The sequence below is a fragment of the Neomonachus schauinslandi genome, chromosome 6, assembly GCF_002201575.2.
Source record: "Neomonachus schauinslandi chromosome 6, ASM220157v2, whole genome shotgun sequence".
Taxonomy (NCBI): Eukaryota; Metazoa; Chordata; class Mammalia; order Carnivora; family Phocidae; genus Neomonachus; species Neomonachus schauinslandi.
This window is the reverse complement of record NC_058408.1, coordinates 45401807-45425514: the sequence shown is the minus strand read 5'-3', so window position 1 is coordinate 45425514 and position 23708 is coordinate 45401807. Positions and strand designations below refer to the sequence as shown.

Sequence of the window (23708 nt, the reverse complement as noted above, 5' to 3'; positions counted from 1 at the left end):
AGAAAATCCAGCATAATCTCCCATTTCAAGATCTTTTACTTAATCACATCTGCAAAGACCCTTTTTCCATATATGATAACATTCACAGGTTCCAGAGACCGGATCTGATATCTTTGGTAGCCAATGTCCAGCTTACTCCTGAGGATCTTCCCTTTTCTGGACAGCGTTGTTCAAGAAAGCTTGTGATCAAAGGGGTAGAGTCTGTCATGGAACAAGAGTGAAGACTGTGTGGTTTTGTTGCCCTTGTTCATCAGAGTACCTGAGATCCTGGTGGAGAATGCACTCACTGAGGTAAAATACAAACAGCAGGGGATCTGGAAGAGAGAAACAATGTGGTCACCAAGGGAAGTCCAGGGATGGCAGGACCCAGGCTCAGCAGAACACTGGGCTAGGAGCTAACACTATTTTTGCCTACTTATGGCTTTTATTAGATCTTAGCCTCCCACCAGGACCCCCAGGACTCTCACATGTCAGAGGGTCCAGCAGAGACAGTCATGACAACACACCCCTCCACACCCTCCCCTGTCTCCATCCAGTTCTAGTTCCTGGAATGCCCTTTCTTTCACAACTCTGCATGTCTGTCTCATACTACTCTTTCCACCAGATGGTCTACTCTTTCCTCTTATAGCTCAGAAGGATTTAGATTAAAATAAACCCTCTATAGTCATCACCTAAGGGTTTTTTTCCAAGTTTTTATTTAAATTCCAGTTATTAACATAGAGTCTAACGTTAGTTTCAGGTGTAGAATTTAGTGATTCAACACTTAGATACAACACCCAGTGCTCATCATAGCAAGTGCACTCCTTCATCCCCATCACCTATTTCACCCATCCCCCCACCCACCTCCCCTCTGGTAACCTCAGTTTGTTCTCTATAGTTAAGAGTCTGTTTCCTGGTTTGCCTCTTTTTTCCCCCTATGTTCATTTGTTCTGTTTCTTAAATTCCACATATGAGTGAAATCATATGGTATTTGTCTTTCTCTGACTGACTTATTTTGCTTAGCATAATACTCTCTAGCTCCATCCACATTGTTGCAAATGGCAAGATTTCATTCTTTTTTTTTTTTTAAGATTTTATTTATGTATTTGACAGAGAGAGACACAGCGAGAGAGGGAACACAAGCCGGGGGAGTGGGAGAGGGAGAAGCAGGCTTCCTGACGGGCAAGGATCCCGATGTGGGGCTCGATCCCAGGACCCTGGGATCATGACCTGAGCCGAAGGCAGATGCTTAACGACTGAGCCACCCAGGCACCCCAAGATTTCATTCTTTTTTATGGCTGAGTAATATTCCATTGTACATACATACACCACCTCTTCTTTATCCATTCATCAGTTGATGAACATTTGGGCTCTTTCCATAATTTGACTATTGTTGATAATGCTGCTATGAACATAAGGATGCATGTATACCTTTTAATTAGTGTTTTTGTATTTCGGGGGTAAATACCTAATAGTGCAATTGCGGGATTATAGGGTAGTTCTATTTTTAACTTTTTGAGGAATCTCCATACTGTTTTCCAGAGTGACTGCACCACTTTGCTTTCCCACCAACAGTGTACTCTTACATTGTTACCCCTTTCTCTGCATTCTCACCAATACCTGCTGTTTCCTGTGTTGTTAATTTTAACCATTCTGACAGTGTGAGGTGATATCTCATTGTAGTTTTGATTTGAATTTCCCTGATGATGAGTGATGTTGAGCATCTTTTCATGGGTCTGTTGGCCATCTATATTTCTTCTTTGGAGAAATGTCTATTTATGTCTTCTGCCTATCTTTTAACTGGATTATTTTTTTGGGTGTTCTTTATATATTTTGGATATTAACTCCTTATCAGATATGTCATTTTCAAATATCTTCTCCCATTCTGTAGGTTGCCTTTTAGTTTTGTTGATTATTTCCTTCACTGTGAAGAAGCTTTTTATTTTGATGTAGTCCCAATGTTTATTTTTGCTTTCATTTCTGTTGCTTCAGGAGACATATTTAGCAAGAAGTCACTACAGCTGATGTCAAAGAGGTTACTGTCTGTGTTCTCCTCTATGATTTTAATGGTTTCCTGCCTCACATTTAGGTCATTAATCTATTTTGGATTTATTTCTGTGTATGGTGTAAGAAAGTAGTCCAGTTTCATTCTTCTGCATGTAGCCGTCCAGTTTATTTGTTGAAGAGGCTGCCTTTTTCCCATTGGATATTCCTTCCTGCTTTGTCAAAGATTAATTAACCATACAGTTTGGGTTCATTTCTGGGTTTTCTATTCTGTTCTATTGATTTGTCTATTTTTGTGCCAGTACCATACTCTCTTGATCACTATAGCTTTGTTTTTGTTTGTTTGTTTGTTTTGTGGGAATAGATTTATCTTTTCTTTTTCTTTTTTTTATTATGTTATATTAGTCACCATACAGTACATCATTAGTTTTTTATATAGTGTTCCATGATTCATTGTTTGTGTATAATACCCAGTGCTCCATGCAATATGTGCCCTCCTTAATACCCATCACCGGGCTAAACCATCCCCCCACCCCTCCCCTCTGAAACCCTCAGTTTGTTTCTCAGAGTCCATAGTCTCTCATGGTTCATCTTCCCCTCTGATTACCCCCCCTTCATTTTTCCCTTCCTTCTCCTAATGTCCTCCATGCTATTCCTTATGTTCCACAAATAAGTGAAACCATATGATAATTGACTTTCTCTGCTTGACTTATTTCACTTAGCATAATCTCCTCCAGTTCCATCCATGTTGATGCAAAATTTGGGTATTCATCCTTTCTGATGGCTGAGTAATATTCCATTGTATATATGGACCACATCTAAAAAAAGAAGGGCCACATGCACCCCAATGTTCATAGCAGCAATGTCCACAATAGCCAAACTGTGGAAAGAGCCAAAATGCCCTTCAACAGACAAATGGATAAAGAAAAAAAGATCACTATAGCTTTGTAATAGAACTTGAAGTCCGGAATTGTGATGCCTCCAGCTTTACTTTTCTTTTTCAAGATTGCTTTGGCTATTCGGGGTCTTTTGTGGTTCCATACAAATTTTAGGATTGTTTGTCCTAGCTCTGTGAAAAATACTATTGATATTTTGATAGGGATTGCATTAAATATGTAGATTGCTTTGGGTAATATAGACATTTTAACAATATTTGTTCTTCCAATCCATGAGCATGGAATGTCTTTCCATTTCTTTGTGTTATCTTCAATTTCTTTCATCAGTGTTGCATAGTTCTCAGAGTACAGATCTTTTGCCTGTTTGGTTAGGTTTATTTCTAGGTCTTATATGGTTTTTGGTGCAATTGTAAGTGGGATCGATTCCTTGATTTCTCTTTCTGCTGCTTTTATTGGTGTATAGAAATGCAACAGATTTCTGTACATTGATTTTGTATCCTGTGACTTTACTGAATTCATGTATTAGTTCTAGCAATTTTTTGGTGGAGTCTTTCAGGTTTTCTACATAGAGTATCATGTCATCTGCAAATAGTGAAAGTTTGACTTCTTCCTTGCTGATTTGGAAGCCTTTTATTTCTTGTTGTTGTCTAATTGCTGTGGCTAGGACTTCTAGTACTATGTTAAATAACAGTGGTGAGGAGCGCCTGGGTGGCTCAGCCGTTAAGCGTCTGCCTTCGGCTCAGGTCATGATCCCAGGATCCTGGGATCAAGCCCCGCATCAGGCTCCCTGCTCCGCGGGAAGCCTGCTTCTCCCTCTCCCACTCCCCCTGCTTGTGTTCCCTCTCTCGCTGTGTCTCTCTCTGTCAAATAAATAAATAAAATTTAAATAAATAAATAAATAAATAAATAAATAACAGTGGTGAGAGTGGACATCCTTGTCTTGTTCCTGATCATAGAGGAAAAGCTCTGAGTGTTTCCCCATTGAGAATGATATTAGCTGTGGGTTTTTTGTATATGGTCCGTATTATGTTGAGGGATGTTCCCTCTAACCCTACTTTGTTGAAGGTTTTTATCATGAATGGTTGTGGTACTTTGTCAAATGTGTTTTCTGCATCTACTGAAAGGATCATTGTTCTTATCCTTTCTTTTATTAATGTAGTCATCACTTAAGTTTTAACTTAAGCTTAACGCTTGTCTCAATACCAATTTTTCCATTTGTGGTCTTAAAAAAATGTGCTGAGGGGTGAGGAAAGGGGTGAACAGGACGACAAAAACAAACTGCTTTGTTTTCCTTATTCCTTTTGAATGAAACTAAGGAAACTAGCAATTTTCCAGGGACCTAATGACTTTAAGTTTTTGGGTTTTTTTATCACTATAACATGGGTGCCAGATAATATCTTCCATGTGACAGTCTCAGAGAAGTCATCAATCCTGGTTGTAAAGGACTGTTTTTTCTCTAGGAAATACAAGAGGCCTGTCCCAGGAGATGTTTCAGAGGAGAAATTATGCATGGCTTTCATTTCTCTCCTACAATGCTCTGCAGCATGGTGCATAATCCCTGGGTCCAGCCTCAGACCACCTCTGTTAAAACCTCTACTCCAAAATTTATCATTTGTGTGAATTGCTTCACAGGGATTGTTTTGAGGGTTAAATGAGATAATACATGTTTTTTTCTTTTTTCTTTTTTTTTTCTAAAGATTTATTTTTATTTATTTGAGAGAGAGAGAGAGAGAGTGGGGAAGGGGCTGAGAGAGAGGGAGAAAGAGTTCTAAGCAGACTCCACACTGAGCACAGAGCCCAATGCAGGGCTCGATCTCACGACCCTGAGATCACGGCCTGAGCCAAAACCAAGAGTTGGACACTCAACTGACTGCATGTCACCCAGATGCCCTGAGATAATACATGTTTTATATGTCAATTTGGCTAGGTTCTGGTTCCTAGCTATTTAAGCAAATATTAATCTAAGCGCTGCTTTGGAAGCATTTTATATATATAATTAAAGTCCATAATCAACTGATTTTCAGAGAAATTATTCTCAATAATCTGGATGGGCCTGATTCAGTCAGTTGAAAGGCCTTAAGAGTAGAGCTTCAGTTCATGGCCAAGAGCTCCAGCTTGTCCTTCTTAACCACCTAGCCTATGGAGCCCCACAACTGCATATGCCAATTCCTTGCAATCAACCTCTTGATATATATCTCCTACTGGTTCTGCGTCTCTAATTGAACACTAACTGATATGATATATAAAGCTGTGGATTAGAGATTGACACAGAGTAAGGGCTCAGAAAGTCTTTGTTACTATATTTTCCGTCAGTGGTGGTGGTGTTGGTATTGTTACATAACATAAACTTCTGGAATTTTCCAATACTCTTCCAATATTCTGTCTTATTGATCACAACAAACACATTCTTTCTTGTCAGATCATGTCATTCAATGCTTGATTCAAAAAATGCAACCACTAAAATACTCCACTTCAGACAAAGCAACATCACATTCCAAATCATGGCATGCAATTTCCATAGCCCAATAACGAATACACTTTCCAATAGAGATACATTTTTAGTCAACTATTAGCCTAGATAAATTCTTTACCCTTTGAGTAGTTAGGACAAATTCTGTTTGCATTTTTTAAAACCTAGAAATTATATTATTTCTTTCAGTTTGCTTTCCTTATCTAATATTCATTCAGATACATTCATTTTCACATCTTCCTTTCTTCCTCTGCTATTTTCCATTCAAGATGGCAGGATTTCTTTTTTTTTTTTTTTAAGATTTTATTTATTTATTTGACAGAGAGAGACACAGTGAGAGAAGGAACACAAGGGAGAGGGAGAAGCAGGCTTCCCTTCCCGCTCAGCAGGGAGCCCGATGTGGGACTCAATCCCAGGACCCTGGGATCATGACCTAAGCTGAAGGTAGACACTTAACGACTGAGCCACCCAGGCGCCCCATGATAGCAGGATTTCTTAAACGCCATAAAGTTATTTCCTTGGAGCAATCAAGCCTCTACTAATACCTTTATTATATCTGTAACTGCTTCAAGTTTGTACCAAGAGCCATACAATCAATGCTTAGGCCTGATAAAATCACATTTTCCACTTACCTAAATGTCCCATGCAAATTTAAAATATAATACAAGGTATTTTTCACCTTTTCTTTCTAATAGTATCTATTCTTTCATTACTACTCTGTCTTCCAGAAGTATGATTTACTGATTCATTCAAAAGTCACTTACTGAGCATCTACTTGAGCAAAAAGATGTATCATATTTCCTGTTCTCATGGATTTTTTAAGAAGGATGAGAGATAGGGGCGCCTGGGTGGCTCAGTTGGTTAAGCGACTGCCTTCGGCTCAGGTCATGATCCTGGAGTCCTGGGATCGAGTCCCGCATCTGCTTCTCCCTCTGACTCTCCTCCCTCTCATGCTCTCTGTCTCTCATTCTCTCTGTCTCAAATAAATAAATAAAATCTTAAAAAAAAAAAAAAAGAAGGATGAGAGATAAACACAAATAACTGTATCACTTGGAAGACTGATAATGGCCGCCAGGGTGATTCAGTGCTACAGTGATTCTGAGAACAGAAAGATCACCCTTGTCTGGGTTGGGTGATGAAATAAGAAAAGCCTAAGAGATGGCTTCTGAGAAGATTCTTAAAGAATGGCTAGGATTTCAACAGGTCAGCAAGGGATTTCAGAGAACCAAAACAGCACATGAGCACTGGGAGTGAATTACTTTATACATGAGGAAAGAGAGAGTCAGACAAGAATTTGCCCAAGGACATGCAGCTAGTCAGTGACAAGAAGAACCTGAATAGAGTCCAGAAACCTCAAGGAAGCCCATCTAGCACCTTCTGTCTGCAGTTCCCCATTCCTTCTAGTTGTTTTATAAGATGGAGATCTGAACTGCTGGACCTTTCACATACAGGCCATCGAGGCTATCATGACTTATATCCCCTTCTACTCCACCGCTCTCATTCATCCATCCATTAACCCCCTATCATTTGTCCATCTGTCTCCCTCCAGTCTGAATCCCGTAATCCTACATCCATCCTTTTCATCCTTCTCCACCCTCCTCCTCACTGAGCCATACAGAACTTCCAGTCTGACCCTTCTCTGAATGATTCCTTAACCCCCTTTCTCTAACTGAAACCTTGTTCTTCCTAAGGACACAAGAAAAGTTTGCTTTTTTCTTTATAGTTCATGAACTTGAGAGCCTGATTATTGTCCCCCTATCTTCCAGTGTGACTTTCAAGGCTTTTATTTGCCTTCCCTTCTTTAAAATACGCAGCTCATTTGAAGCCCATATCATCAGACTTCTCACTTCACTCACTTCCACCTGCTTATAGATCACATAAGTCAACCTCCTGATGACTTTTTTCTCAGCCTATCACCCTTCATGTCCTCACTGCCTTCTATGCCCAGAAAATCACTCATGTGCAAACTCCTTTAATTACTTTCCTTCTCTCTCCCTCCTTCCTACTTACCTGAAAAATCTCCAAACCACATTAAACTCAATTCTAGCCATATTCCAGTAACTAAAGTTTGATAAAACCATTTAATACTCCTAACTAGATCCACAATAAATTTATAACTCAGAGTCACAAATGGGTATCTGACATTTCCTGACAACTACTTACATGTCCCCAGAACATTTGCTGTCTCACTCTCTTAGATGACCATCCCACCCTTTCTGCTCTCCCCTCAAACATCCCTGTCTCACCTTAGCCCTTGACCTCACCTTATATTTTCCTGAGAAATTAGAAGCAGCTTAAAAGGAGTGCCCTTATCTTTCTATAAATTTACTTTCTTCTGTACCTATTCATTCTATCTTCTTTCCTACAGATACTAAGGAGTTGTGTTCCTTCTTCTAAAAAGGCCCACCTGCTCCACTGGGATGTCCTGATCCATGTCCTCTTATTACCTTGCAGTTGTGCTCCCTCTCTCCTACATCATCTATTTCTCCCACTCTTCTGAATTGGTCTCATCTGATCTAGTTTATTTGACCGTAAAAATCACCTCCCCCTCTTTATCCACGGTAGCCTGTGGTTTTCAACCCATTTCTTTCCTCTTTGTATAGCAAAAACCTCAAAAGAGTAACTATATCCCAACTTTCTTACCTCGTAAGAGGCCATCAAGACTAACCTCTCATACGTGTTTCCCTTTCTAGTCCACCACTCTCTGAACTCTCAGACTATCACTCATCCATCTGTCTCCCTCCAGTCTGGATCCCACAGTTCCTTGTCCATCCTTTCAACCTCATCTGTGACCTCATCTCAACCACTCCAATCAAGCTTCTGATTCTTCCATTTTCTTGTCATGATCCCCAGTAACCTAATATTGCCTAATCCAATGGAAACATATGTGCCCTCATCCTACTGAACCAGTTAGCAACATCCTACTTTCTGAAACACTTTCCTCCCGTGACCTTAGTGTCATCCACTCTCCTAGTTTTCTTCTTACCTTTTATCTTTTTTTCCCCCCTCACTTTTAAGCTCCTCTTTTTCTACCCAGTCTGAACTTTGAAGTGGTCTAGAATTCTCTCTTTTTCTTTTTTTTTTTTTTTTTAAAGATTTTATTTATTTATTTGAGACAGAGAGAATGAGAGACAGCATGAGAGGGAGGAGGATCAGAGGGAGAAGCAGACTCCCTGCCGAGCAGGGAGCCCGATGCGGGACTCGATCCCGGGACTCCAGGATCATGACCTGAGCCGAAGGCAGTCGCTTAACCAACTGAGCCACCCAGGCGCCCGAATTCTCTCTTTTTCTTACCTACATTTATTTCCCAGGTGATCTCACCTGAGGCTTGGGTTCCAGTTGCTACCAGCAGCAGAGTATAGGCCCCTGACTAGGCTTCACAGGCTTTAAAGAGAAAAGCAAGGATGATTCCAGACAGAAATTAGGTTGCACTTAACCAAGTGTACTCCCCACCAAAACCAGACAGGGTTCCAAGGTCACAGCCTGAGGTTCAGTCATATACTCACTTCTCTCCAGGTGGTAGTCTTTCCCCAGGAGAGAGCATCACACAGGCTTATCTAGAACAATCCTTTCTGTTTTACCTCCACTGTCTTGCTTTGAAGCTCCTGAAGTTCCTCTTGTTCCTCTCCTGAGTCCACTTCCTGTCACAGAATATTCCAGAATGAATCCAACACAACCATCTCTCATTTACCCTGATCCTCTGACTTTGTGTCCAGGACTTTTTTTTTTCCACCATGTCAGGCTGCCCCTCAGTTCCTTACTTATAGACAAGTAAAATGAAGTTTCATTTTATGCTACCCTGTATACATGTTTTGCATGAGATTGTTATCCTTCACCCATGCCACCACCTCCCCAAAATAATTGAGCATCCATATATATGGCTCCATAAAATACTAGCAGGCAATTCACTGTGGCACAGAGTTTATTTTTCCAAACAAGTAAGACAAAAAGCTTAGCTTAAAAATAAAAAAACACTTTATACTCATGCATATAAAAAACATCAAAAATAACATATGTATTTTCTATTGTTTTCCTTTGCAACAATTTACTATGTCATATTTCAAAACAAAAGCTAGTTTCCATAGGAAAGAAAAACAGATTAAGTCAAACAATGAAGAAAGGAGTAATGTTCACAAGGTTTAGATTTGAAATCTTACATAGCTTTTCCAAAGACACTGATGTTTGCTGGCACTTTACTACTTTTAATCTTGAGCATGAAATTCAAACTTTTATGGAGATAAAACCATATATCTACTTAAAAAAACAATACATTGGTCCCTTCCTGGTGTGATCCTTGGATAAATTTCTTCTGCAACTCTTTACAGTGTGAGTAATGTATCTCCTTCTCTAGATTTTTAAAATTGGTTGGATTGCAAACTGTCAGGAAAGAGTCAAGTGACAACTAAAGCAAAGTAAGATATGAAGGAAGATATGTTTCTCAAAGCATATTCCACTGACAATGCATTGGTTAATAATGATGTTTATGACAAAGTCTATACTTTTGCTTGGGTTATGAATCACTTATTTATGACCTTTGATAAGAACCAGACATTGCCTCATTACTGTCTCATCTAAGAACTATGTCTTGCAATGAATTCTGGTAAGGTCTATTTTTCCCCATTAGTGTGGCATGTGTGTTAAAAATTAACAGTAGAATTATTAGGTGACCTGTTCAGACCAGTGTTTCTAGGACTATAAATCTATGGCTAGCAAGTATTAATTTATTTTTATCAGAAATTTTGACACTCCATAAGAAGAATTACTGAAGCAGTCAGATTCCTGAGCCTTACTGACCATCATTAATCCTGGTACATAGAAAGGAAACACAAAGCAACTGTATTCCAACATTGGTTACCTTAATGCTCAGAGATTATCTTATAGCTCAGAGATTATCTAATAGCACATTCATTTGTTACTTGATCTTGGCATTTAAGGTATATTCTTGAACCAAGAGTTCAATTGATTAGTGAACTATTAATAGGGCAGGAATGATTCTGAGTGGCCTAAATATTTTGAGGCCAGGCAGACCTGTATTTCAATCTCAGCTCTACCCTGTACTAGCTATGTGACTTTAGGCAAATTGATTTATCCCTTAGCTTCAATATCTTGTAAATATCAGAGTGCTAAAATGTAACCTTAACAAAACTGTAGTTTGGATTTAATGATATAAATGTAGGTACAGTATCTGGTTCTCAATAAATGTTAGTTTCTTTCCCTTGAACAATTTTACATTGAAAATCAATGGCCGACTCCATCATATCAGAATTGCTAACTGATTTGCTTAGGTATTCCTAGAGTATTTGCCTATATGCTGCCTCTAGAGACAAAAAGATTTTTAGGGCTTTGGAGTTCAATATAAAACCATCTGATGACTTCCATCCAATGACCCATTTCATGAATAGAATTCGTCACTTACAAATGCTATTGAGTTAAAATAATAAAGATATGAAGGCCTTTATGAAAGAAAATAATACCTGTGGGCCCAGCTAGATTTTTTTAAAACTAAATTTAGTCAGTTTGTAATAACCACTGAGTTCACTAAAGTATATGGTTCAGAGCGAAGAGAAGGAAGTGGTTATCTCAACTGAAAAACAAAACAAAACAATGATGTTGAAAATGCAGAAGAAAATAAGATGAGATCAGAGCAAACACAAATTCTATCAAAATGTTCCTCTGGCTTCACTGATAAGTACATGGTAAACACCACACTAGTCAAAACAATGGTATTTCTGACTCGGGCCCCAAAATAGAGAATTGCAAATTAAATTAGGTTACATTCATACAACAAAGTTGTATGCAACCATTAAAAATGATGTTGAAGAATAATATTCAATTTATTTTTTAGAAGGTTATTTAATAACATGGAAACATCTTAAGAATTGATGATGTAAAAAAGAAAGCTATGAAACAGTATGGGTAGCATTCTATTAAGGAAGGAAAGCATGGAGGGATGGAAGGAAGGAGGGAAGAAAGAAGGAAGGAAAGGAGGGAGGGAGGGAGGAAAAAAGGAAGGAAGAAAAGAAAGAAGGGAAGACAGGAGGAAGGAAGGAAGAAAGGAAGAAAGGAGAAAACACCAGTATATTAATAGTAGTTTACTCTAGGTAATGGAAATTTGAGCAACTTTTTATTTTTTTCTAGCTTTATTGAAATATATTTGACATATAACAATGTGTAAGTTTAAGGTATATAACATGATTTTATGTACATATACACTATGAAATGATTAGCCCAAAAAGGTTAGTTAACATATCCATCACTTCACATATTTGTGTGTGTGTGTGTGTTGGTGAGAACATTTAAGATCTACTCTCTTACCAATTCTCAAATATACAATACAGTATTACCTATAGTCACCATACTGTACATTAGATCCTCAGAATTTATTCATCTTATAACTGAAAGTTTGTACCCCAAATCAAACTGGGAAATCAAATTCAATCTATTTTGTAGATTTGTAAGTCAAACTAGGAAATCAAACTCAATCTATTTTATTTCAAAGCCCAACCTCCTAACACTCTACTCTATGTATAACCTTCAGATATTAGAATAATCACCTCACCAAGCTCTGCAATAAACTGGCCATATATGAAGCACTGTATTTAATTCTACACAATTTAAAATGAATCCAGAGGAAAGTGAAAAGAATTCTAAAAAGTCTATGAACTAAGAAAAACAAGAAAAAGAAAGGTTGGTTTAGGTTGGAGAAGATAAAATTCATGAAGGACACAAAGAGAGGGGTAAATTATTTTCTCATTCCTGTCTCATCTACTCTGGTTCCTCTAGGGAACAAGCTTCCCACCACCACTCATGGAAAGATACATCTAGCCTCTCATGCCTATTATTGGATTTATGTTGAACTCTCAGTCCTCATAGTCTTTATCACACAAGAGTCTTCTTGGTCTTTGTAGGCTCACCTAGAACTTCTAGATGACCCCTCCCAAGACCATCTCTGCCTCTGACCACACTATCTTCAGCATGATATTTTCTTAAGTTCCTTTGAGGTAACATGCCAACCAGATTGAGCTGGCCTCAAACACTTCCCTCTTCTCTCTACAATGCCATAATAAGGAAGCCCCTCCATACCACAAACACGTATTTTCTTACCTGGCCTTGCTCCAGAGATCAATGGCTAAAACTGACCGGATTTTTTTCATATTTTGCCTTGTTAAAGAGGAGATATTTCTAATAATTAGACATGTGAATAAAAGCACTGGTGCTTCATGGTATAATGAAGATACATCCCAGGAAGCATGGTGTGTATGCTGCATAGTGGAATCCTCATTATGTAATAACTCAGGTAGCACAAGCTGCTGAAATAAATACCAAATTTTTGGTAGCTTTAAACAATATAATAGTATGTCACACTCTTGTATTGATCAATGAGGATATTTCTATTTGACTGGTAGCTTTCCTGCATGTGGTGATTCAAGGATCCAGTTTCCTTCTACCTTGTGCCTCCACCATCCTCAGGAACATGGAGGTTGGTTTGTTTGTTTAATCCAGCCAGAAATGAGATAATAACGAGAAGATGCTTCTTAACCACCTCAGGCAACAAGTTATGTGCACCAGATTCCAAAGGTGAGAGCTAGTCATATATCCCCACTGAAGGATAAGGGGAATCGGGAAATGCAGTCGTTGGCCACTGCCAAGAAGCCACTGCCCAGTAACTACTCCTCACTACGGAATAGGAGTGCAAATCTTTGGTGAAGAGCCCATCAGTGCTACTGCCATTGGATAATAAAATGAATGGGATTTAAGTACTGTTTTAACTCCAATTTTCATGGCCCTCAACTTTCATAAAGGTTCAGCACAAGAAATATCCACCTGTATTTAACTGCAAACTCTTCAAATTTCTAGAGTTTGAACATATTGATAATAAGCTCTTGCATTGGGCTCTAAGGACTTGGAAGGCAAGAACTGACTCTTCTGAACTTTGTATGCCCAGAACCTTGCACTCTCTCCTGCACGTAAAAGCTGTCCCAGAAGTGTTTGTTGATTGGGCGCCTGGGTGGCTCAGTCGGTTAAGCGACTGCCTTCGGCTCGGGTCATGATCCTGGAGTCCCGGGATCGAGGCCCACATCGGGCTCCCTGCTCAGCGGGGGGTCTGCTTCTCCCTCTGACCCTCCTCCCTCTCGTGCTCTCTGTCTCTCGTTCTCTCTCGCAAATAAATAAATAAAAAATCTTAAAAAAGAAGTGTTTGTTGATTAAATGAATGGGGGATTATGTTATCCAGGGTTCCTTATACAAAATGAACCTGAATTCAATCTCAGGTATGTTTGTTTCTCAAGATAAATTTCTATGTCTGTCTGCCCCCTCCATATTAAGCAAGTCATGGTTCTGTGAGCATATAATATTGTGGTCCTTCACACATTTGCAGATACAGCTTTCTCTGCCTGGATTACCCTATCCCCACATGACTTCCCCTCCCTCAAAAGTTGGCTCAAGAATGACCACCTCTTCTCCACACAATCTTACCCAATTCTCCCCACAGACTTAAGTACTTATTCCCCTGTGTGTCCATTATACTCATGATAATTCTTATCCTAATTTCTGGTACTTATCTGCTTATTTTCTGTCTCTCCATTAGATTATAAACCATTTAAAGGTAAGAACCATGGCATTTTATCCTTATGTTATCAACATATTGGGCACTATCTGATATATCAGAGAAGCTCAACTAATATTTGTTAATTTGTAAATTGTCATTGCTTTAATATAGTCAATGCTTAAATAAAAACCATACTGGTACTTGAAGAATGATATGCCTTCCTCTCTCACTTCCTTTCCCCCAAACACACAGTGACCTGATTTATTGAAACAAATCAGAGTAGATAATGAAAGCAGACAATCCTCAATACCATATTTAATTTGGAAAGTCTCTAATTCCATTCATATTACAATACCTGTATCTCTAAACACAATAATGCATTCTTTGTTGCATTACATTACAGTTTCATACTGACTGATCCCTAACTGGATCTTAACCAGTATTTTGTCTGTGTGATAATCACTTCAGCAGAAATGTTTTTCATATTTTGTATTTGCAATACAATATTTATAAATTTCAAAGGCTCACTTGCCTTCAAACTGAAATCTTTAACTTCTCAGATATTATAAGAGAAGGCAGGGGGGAAAAACTAACATTAACTGAACTCCTGTGGGGTCCTTGATGCTTTACATACTTTATTCATCAAAATCTTACATCAACCTCGTGAGAGATAAGCATTATTATCAACGTTTAGACATGAGCAATCTAAGGCTTAGAAAGTATAAAACAATGTTAGAGCCAGGATTCAAATTCAGATGCCTCAGGCTCTGTGGTATGCTGACTAATGATCCCCCAAGATGTCCATAACCGCATCCCCAGAACCTGTGGATATTACCTTATATGGCAAAATCGACTTACCAGATGTGATTAAGGATCTTGAGATAGGGAGATTATTCTGGATTATCTGGGAGGCCCTACATCTAATCACAGAGTCCTTGTAGGAGGGAAAAAGAGAAATTTTGACTCCAGTAGAGGAGAAGGCAGTGTGACCATGAAAGCAGAGATCAGAGTGATGCATCCAAGGACTGCTGGGGTACTCTGGAAGTGGAAGAGGTAAGGAACAGATTCTCCCCTCTAATCTCCAGAAAGAACCAGCCCTGTTGACCACCTAGATGTTAGTCTCTTAAGACTTCCTTTGGACTTCTGATTTCCAGAATACAGGAAAATAAATTTGCTTTGTTTTACATTTGTGGGATTTGTTGCGGCAGCAACAGAAAACGAATACAGGCTCCAAACTTAAAACCTATATAAATCAATTCAGTGCAACAAATACTCAGTACATTCTTAAAACCAAGTCCTGCAACACTGCCCCATCAGGAAAAGCCAACAACTGGAGCCATGTCAGACCAGATAGGGAAGTTCCAAATATGAACACCCTCCAAGAACACTTGAGCCATCATTATGACTATTCCAAAGTAAAATCTGGAATTCTTTAGCCAAGTGCTCCAGGAGATATTCCCAGCTGAGAGGAAGGAATGGTGTGAGTGCCAGTCTCTCAGGTAGCCAAGCCATAAAACCTGTAGAACTAAATAAAAAATTTGAACTGAACCCACAAGCCTGAGGTGGCCAACACAAACCTCAGTAGAACTAGTTGTACTTCCAGTAGCAAAACACTTTCAAACAAGGGCCATATTACATTTCCAACTCTTGGGGCAAAGCCTTGCATATGTTCTACAGTAGCCTAGGACTGGAATTTACCAGAGAATGAGTAACTCAGAAAAAAAGCTTGCAAACTCTGTGCCTAGCCCAGATGGAAAAACAAGCCACGGGCTTTGATGCAGTACAAACTCCAGACCTCATGCCAGCAATAGCCTCCTCCAGGATTACATTTGGCATAAAAATGGAATTATAGTAGTTTGAATTACACATACTTTCCAATGCAAAATGTTTATATCTTCTGTTGTTCATTGAGACAATTCTCACTGGCTCTTGAGGCTGCTGTCCAGTGTTACCCTCTCAGGGGAAGTGACTCGAGCAGAAAACCACCACTATGGCCAGGAGAAAGGAGAATCTTCTGAATGAAATTAGCTTTTGTTTTCCTGCCCCCTTTTGATGTTGATGGATATTTCTGCACGAAAAATTTTCAGTTTTAGTCTGAAATATTTAAACAGGTAAAGCTCAGAGGTATAAACAGTAAGTTTGTGTGGTAAGGCAAGTTTTTCTGACTGAGGACAAAACATAAACATAATGAGAAATATGATGGAAATCTAAAGGAATTTTAATAGAAAAGATTTAAAGTAGTAAAAATATTTTATAGAAATCCTTAGTGAATAATCTGTTCTCAAATTTTAAAATTCTATTTATTCCTTCATCAGTCTCTCTCAATTTCTGACATGGTGGGTATAAGAATTGTCAAGTCCCATGAACTGTACTTAATGTTTTAAAATGATCCTGACTATTTCAGATGAACTCTATCAGAAAATGTCTCCCTAACACTCATTTATATCAAATCAATAGGTAGTAATTGAACATCAGTGATCCATGAATTTCTGTGACAGATACGGCAGTCAAAGTCAGTACCGTCTCATGGCTTATAATCTAATAAGGAGAAAGAACATAAGTATGTAAAATATTAAATGACAAAGTTTTAAATATTGGGTGAAAATAGAAACCCATCACAATGTAGTACATGGGTACACAACACATGATTCTATCGACAAAGGCCACCATTGAGATTTAAGGAGAAGGAAATTGGATTAAAACAGCAAGGCTAGGAGACTAGGGAATTCAGTTGTTTCTATCATGTTATGGTGTGGCTAAAGCATAGTGAGTAACTGGTATGATGGAGAGGGATGCAGACATTGGAGTCATACAGACCAAGTATCACACCCCAGTTCCGCTACTTGCCAGGCATCAGATCTGGGCAATTACTTCAACACTCTGAGCCTGCTTATCTTCCTCTGCAAAATGTGGACCAAACCTACCTCCCAAGATTGTACTGAGGTTAAAGTGAGAATGTATATAAAGTTCTCAGCAGATAGTAGATGCTCAAAAATATTAAAACCTTCCCTGGGGCAGGAGTTGTTTGATCCTCAACAAAAATTTTTTCTGAAATTGTCATGACACCCTGTTATTCTCCTAAATATATACAATTTATTTCAGAAGTCTCCTGCACAGATAGTGTCATGAGATTTTGTGACTGTCCAATGAGGTATGGGTTTATAGGTTCGTCATCATGGACACCACACAGAAAGTAACTCTCCCTTCAGAAACTCAATTCCATGGGGGCCTGGCTGGCTCAGTTGGTAGAGCATGTGACTCTTGACCTCAGGGTTGTGAGTTTGAGCCCCATATTGGGCATGGAGCCTCCTTTAAAAAATAAATAAAATAAAATCTTTTTTTTAAAAAAAGGAACATTTTAATTCCTGCCATTGCCACAGGACACAGAGAAGCTACATATTTCCTCAATTCTATGACGCACATTTTCTACATATTAATACTTCTGAAGTAGGAATGTGGTTTATAAATGACATCCAAGGAAGTCTGTCAGGAATAGCCTTCTAAATAAAATGTTGCTATTAATATAGTAGTTTGTTTTATAATTAATGGCATCTTGGCCTGAAGGAAATACAGTCATGGCATTAGAAAAAAATGGAGCATCAGTGGACAATAAAGGTGGGCTCAAGTTTAGAGGCAAAAACCACAGACTTAATACCATAAAACTATACACTTAAAAAATTGTTAAAAGATCATTTTTTGTTTTATATATATTACTACAAAAAATAATTTTTTTAAAAGATTTTATTTATTTATTTGAGAGAGAGAGAATGAGAGAGAGAAAGCACATGAGAAGGGGGAGGGTCAGAGGGAGAAGCAGACTCCCCGCCGAGCAGGGAGCCCGATGCGGGACTCGATCCCGGGACTCCAGGATCATGACCTGAGCCGAAGGCAGTTGCTTAACCAACTGAGCCACCCAGGCGCCCTCTACAAAAAATAATTTTAAGCCACAGAATATGCAACCATCTCCTGGATTAAGAAGTCATTACTGTGCAATGGAACCAGCACTGTATATGGCATATTAGAAAAGAACAAAGCCTTCCATAGAAACCAACTTGTTATCTGCTCTCCAAGCCTATTCTTTGAAGAAAAGCATATGCGTAGCCGAAGACATCTCTACAATCAGTCACTCATGCTCTATAGCAGCACATGGTTGCTCCCAAACAGGTGGACCTGGACAAGAGTAAATAAAAACCCAGAGGAGATGCTGGTGAACACTCATCTCTTAGTCTTACTACTCAAGGTTCACTTAGTGCAGAAGACCTAGAGAATGATATTGGAACCCACCATGGATTATTCAAAGTGCTCTAGGTGCTTTGTGAATGGTTCTTTGGAGCAGAATCAATCAGGGCAACAGGTAACTTCTCCTAGAAAGACAATTCACTGCATTCACTGAGCCCTGCTGTTGTTTCCAAAAAGTGATACAGATCCTGGTAGTTCAGTATTCCACAATTGGTGCTGCTGGGTCAGAAGAGGTCCAAACAAGTGGCTCATCCCTCCACACCTCACTTGGCATATGTTACCATATGAAATGTCCAGGATCGGGCATTGCTTAGAAAACTAAGCAATGAGAAACATTAATTCAGAAACACTAATGGCCAAGCCAGTCTTTGTAAGGGAAACTTTTGTTACTGAATGCACCCACAGCCTCCAGCCCTGACTCTTACTTTGTTCACAAAACATTGAACAAGCACCAGCATTGCTGGGGAGGAGGCTGAGTGACAGCCAAAGAACAGCTCACCATGCACACCCTTTTGTGGAGTCACCTCTGCAGTAGATGCTCTTTGACCAGTACTCTTACAAGACCTATCCTAGAGCCCAGTGCAAGAGAATCACCTCCTGGACTCTTCCCAAACTTCCTTGCCATCAGTCTTCAAGTCTTCTCTCCTTCCAGGCAAAATGGAACACAAGGTGGATTGTTCAAAATGCTGCCCATTGCGAGGATTTCCCTCCTCCTCCAACCTCCAGAGCAGATGGCTGTGCTGGGACCGCAGCAGCCCATGCCCAAAGGGTGACAGCAGAGCCATCTGTAAACCACACTCAAGCTTCTCCCCTGTGCCTGAATGAAGCCAACACCCCATGAAACCACTGGTGTGGGTCCTACAAGCATAATGGCAAAACCAATGAAAGCAACTGAAATGCCCAGAAATGGGGATTGGTTAAATAAAGCAAGGTATATAGAATGAAATAATATGCATCCATTTTAAATGATGCTATGAATATTCAATAAGATTTTTTTTTTTAGATGAAAAGATTGGTTGCTATAAGACTGTGAACATACACGTTAGGAAACAGTGATTATCTCTGACGTGTAAAATTCTGAGGCATTACTTTTCTTTTTTCTGCTTATTTGCTTATTTTAAATTGCATACTATAAACATGTATTAGTTTTGTAATATACCTTTAAAATAAAAACCTTTGGTAGACAAAACATCGCTAACCTTCCTGACAACAAGCATGTTTTCAGGATCATTGAAGAGCAATGCTAATGTTGGTGGAATGATTTTGCTTGCTATGGAGAGTATAATAAGCAAGTGGGGGAAGTCATCTTCTGCAGAAAATTGCTTAAAGTTATTTTTCAAAAGATTCAAGGAATCCAAAAGGGACTTTGTAAATTTCTAGATAACCAATTCAGCCCTTAATAAAATGTTTAATTCTAGTTGCCAAATAAATTTTTGATACAGTAAAAGTATATCTATATATCATATCCTCTTCTGTAATCAATATATATGCTACACTTACATCTATTTTATTAGGATTTTAAAAATACATTTACTTATTTGAATACTATGTGTTTGCTTTTATAACATACTATTGACCATATCAGTGACTTATTTGTTTCAAAGTTTAATTCTAATCTTGTTTCTATAGAGAAAATACAATCTACTCCATGTTGATCTACTTTATTATAGTGTCTAAAATGTGCTACAGAAGAAACTATCCAAATAAAAATATGCAATGGACTTTTCTTAACCAGAGCTCCCTATAGACTCTCCTTTATACTCCTGTATGAGGGTATTATTTGCAATTCTTTTACTGTGCCTAGTTTAGGTGGCCTCTCCAACAAGTTGACGGCCAACACATAGGCCCACATACATGCATTTACAAAGTTCATCTTTGTCATTTGGGCCAGAGACTAAAAAGAATATGGTGCAGATTCTAAAAAGATTTTCTTTCAAAGTGTTATTTTTGTGTTTGATCCACAGTCTTAATTACCCTTCACAGATATACATTCAGTTTCTTTGGGGACGTGTTGAGGTTATGTATTTAAAGAGAATTGCAACATCAGAAGAAATGACATGCAATTTAGTTAAGGTATTTGTTTTCTTCCACATCATTAATGGCTATTTCTCTCCCACCCATGAGTACAGACCCTGAGGCTGAGATGGGCATTTTTCACAACCAGGGGCCATACATTGACATACATTCCACTCCCATGCCTAGAAATAAGAAGAAAAAAAAAAATGATTATCATTCCAATCAAATGAAACTTTAAGTGAAATGGAATAAAAATAATTACCTAGATAATTTCTTTCCTATAATATGTAACATTCTATTTGACCCAGAATAAAGTGGGAGGCAGGTTTCTTATCTAGTTCCACTCATCCATATGCTATTACCATGATTCTCCCTCCCAGCATTCTCTATTTCATTCATATACAGAACCCTCACTGATTATAGAGACTAACCTACTAAAAACTTTGGGAGGGTCTTCTGCCTCACAAAATCTCCCCCCACTGCTCAGAAATTATGTCCTTAGAAAATTCATTTTGGGGAGTCTTAAAGGCTTCTTTTCAGGCTTCAACAATCTCACCAAAAAAAAAGAGTAAATCCTGTTCCCTAAAACTACTCACATCTTGAGGGTGTGGGGACGGGCTGCAGTTTTGGGGGAAGGAGCCCAGGGAAGGAAGGACAGAGAGAGAGTAGGCAGGAGCAGAAATCTTACTGGAGGACAGATTGCATCTGACTTCAAATACAAAAGCATTTACACAAGCTACACAGTTTTTCTACTGCTGTTGAAGACTCCTTTGTGTTCATGTTTAAAATAAAGTGATTACAAATAAAAATACAAAAGTTGTAAACTACACCACACTAGAGTCAGAAGTAAGAAAAACAGGAAAAGTTAAACACTTCGGTGGAGGGCAGGAGGCAGGAATGGGTTCTGTTTTACTGAACTCTGGCCAGGGTGTTTTGTTTTGATTGTTCTTCAAACTTCCTTCCCCAATTGCACCACATCCCTTACGCTTAAAGCAGAAATTTCTGATCAGAATGTTGCAGCACCTAAAAGGCCAAAAGAAGGGCCTCAAAGAACAGCCATCTCAACCATTGAACCATGAAGCAATCACCACAGCCTGTGCCCCCAAAGCCCAGAGAGGCTCCCATTCTGGGAAGGAGGCACCACCAAGGAAGAAACAACACTCCACCCTTCTTCCCGCAAACCAGTCAGAGGCTCTTTCCAGGCTGGTGTTGAGCAGACCCAGGAGGGAAAGGATCTGATGATCTGTGCCTTTCCATCCTCTCCTTCACTGCCCCTTTCCTGGAATCTCTCAAAACCCACATCCCACACTCACAGTCTACCAACAGCATCTCCACGATCTAGTACAGTCTCACTTTACCATGAGATATTGAACACTGGGGAAATGTGCTAAGGAAACCTCACTCAGAATTGGAGTTGGAAAGCCACGAAGGGAGGGCTCTCACACGCACTGCTCAACACAGCTTGCACCGTCTAGCATGAAGAAGGGAGATTTTCTCCACCCAGCAACAGCAAGCTTCCCTCGCCTGCAGCTCAAGAGAAGCCACAACCACTTCAAACTCTCATTTTCTTCCAATTAACTTTTGTTCAAAACAACCCCTCTCAACTCCCCCCTTTCCTCCATGGTTCTCTGGACTCACCCGTGGTTCACCATCGTGTGCTTATCCCAAATTGACATTTCTCTGCTCCCTAAATAAACTCGATTTTCCCGGTTGAATCGCTTACCTTTTTCTTTTAAAGGTTGACAACACTAAAAAAAGGCTTCAATACTTCCCTATAAATTGCTAATGATAGGATTTCTGATCTGCGGAGAAAGATATTTAAGATGGAAGACCTGTTCAAGAGGGTGCCTTCAAAGTACCCAGAGCTTTTGTCCTTCCACTGACCCTCACAAACCTGACACCCTGAGGGGCCTGGCAGTGAGGGCTCTTCCTCTGACCCAGGCTTACCTAGAGAGTGCTTTGAGCACAGTATCTTCTACTTCAAGACCACCTGAAGACCATTTTACCTGCAATAGCTGGCTAGGGCTGCCATTACCAAACACTACAGACTGGGTGGCTTAAACAACAGAAATGTCCTACTGTTCTAGAGGCTAGATCAAGGTCTTGGCAGGTTTGTTTTCTTCTGAGGCCTCTCTCCTTTTGGATGACTGCCTTCTCACTGTGTCCTCACATGGTCATATGTCCTAATCTCCTCTTCTTATAAGGACACCAGTCATATTGCATTAGGGCTCACTCATATGACCTCATTTTAACTTAATTATCTACTTAAAGGCTTATATCTAAGCACAGTGACATCCTGAGGTGCCAGGGGTCAGGGCTTCAACATATGCATTTTGGAAGGACACAATTCAACCCATCACACTATCCTCCCACCGTCAGAAAGGAATTTCAAAAGCCACAGAAGGGTAAAACTGTTGTTTTGTGATTTAGCTAGAAAAGTTAAATCAGGTTTTCTTTGAAGAGAAAAAGTCCTATCATCTGAAGTGTGGAAGAGATGTTTCAAAATGGAGAAACCTGTCAGAGATTTCCCTGTTGAGGTTAGCTCAAGGAGGACATACACAAAGGAAAGAAACCAACTTGACCATGAACCTGCCATGACAGTACTCAAAAGAAGCTGAGGGGTCTCCTATGTTGTCAATAGGTGGTACAGGATGGGGAGCACCACTAAGCTGGATGCATTAGATGCTCTGGACAGCAGACCATGAATGAGACCAACTGGGATCACCCAGGTTTGATGACTTGAAAGAGTAATCTGACCCAGCAAGAACATATGGCACTACTTAGGGCTGTTTGTCATCTAACACATTCTTTTTTCTTTTCTTTACTTTCAGTAACAGCTACAATACTAGCAATAATGGTACCACGTATTGAACTTTTGCTGCAGAGCCGGCGTTGGGTTAATTGCTTTTTATACATTTTCCCATTTAATTCTCACATTATTATCTCTACTAATAAGAAGAAACTATTAAGGGAAGAACCATTAAGAGGACTATTAATGAGAAGATACTGAAGCACAGAGGAGTTAGATTAATTATCCAAGGTGCCACAGCTTATAAGAGGAACAGTTGGTGTTTGAACCTGAACTCTGACTCCAGAGCTCTTAGCTACTTCTCTTCATTGATCCATCTTCATGAGGCAATACAGTTTGACTAGAACAGTATAGTGGAGTAACACAGGTGTTAGCCTCACAAAAGGCAGTGTTCAAATCCTAGTTCTGTAACCATGGGCAAGTTATTTAATTTCTCTATACTCAGTTACCTCCTATACGACCTGGGAATAACTTATGAAAAAGTCCAATCAAAGTAACTCATAAAGAGTATCCGTCATTTTTATTATTACTATTATTATTTTCTCCCCCAGCTCTATTCTGTGATTAAATTGGTAATACTATAAACTGATAAAATGGCATTAAAATACGAAATAAAGTAGTACACTGGGGCTTCCAGGGGCTCGAGGTAGGGGAATAGGAAAGATATTGTCTAAAGGTACAACTTGCAATTAGCAGATAAATAAGTCCTAGAGATCTAATGCACAGTATAGTGATTATAAACAATAA

The 23708-nt window shown here is 39.2% G+C and overlaps 1 long non-coding RNA gene across 2 annotated transcripts in view; it reads right to left on the bottom strand.

The window, feature by feature from the left end:
• Positions 1-274: 274 nt before the first annotated feature.
• LOC110573967 overlaps positions 275-23708 on the bottom strand; it is a 42482-nt gene continuing 19048 nt past the window's right edge. The window contains exon 3 of one of the 2 annotated variants that reach the window (XR_002479937.1): positions 275-314. This is a non-coding gene — a long non-coding RNA (uncharacterized LOC110573967). Of the gene's footprint in view, positions 315-8961; positions 8991-23708 lie in introns of those variants that run through there. The other variant, XR_002479938.1, reaches the window with a different exon arrangement.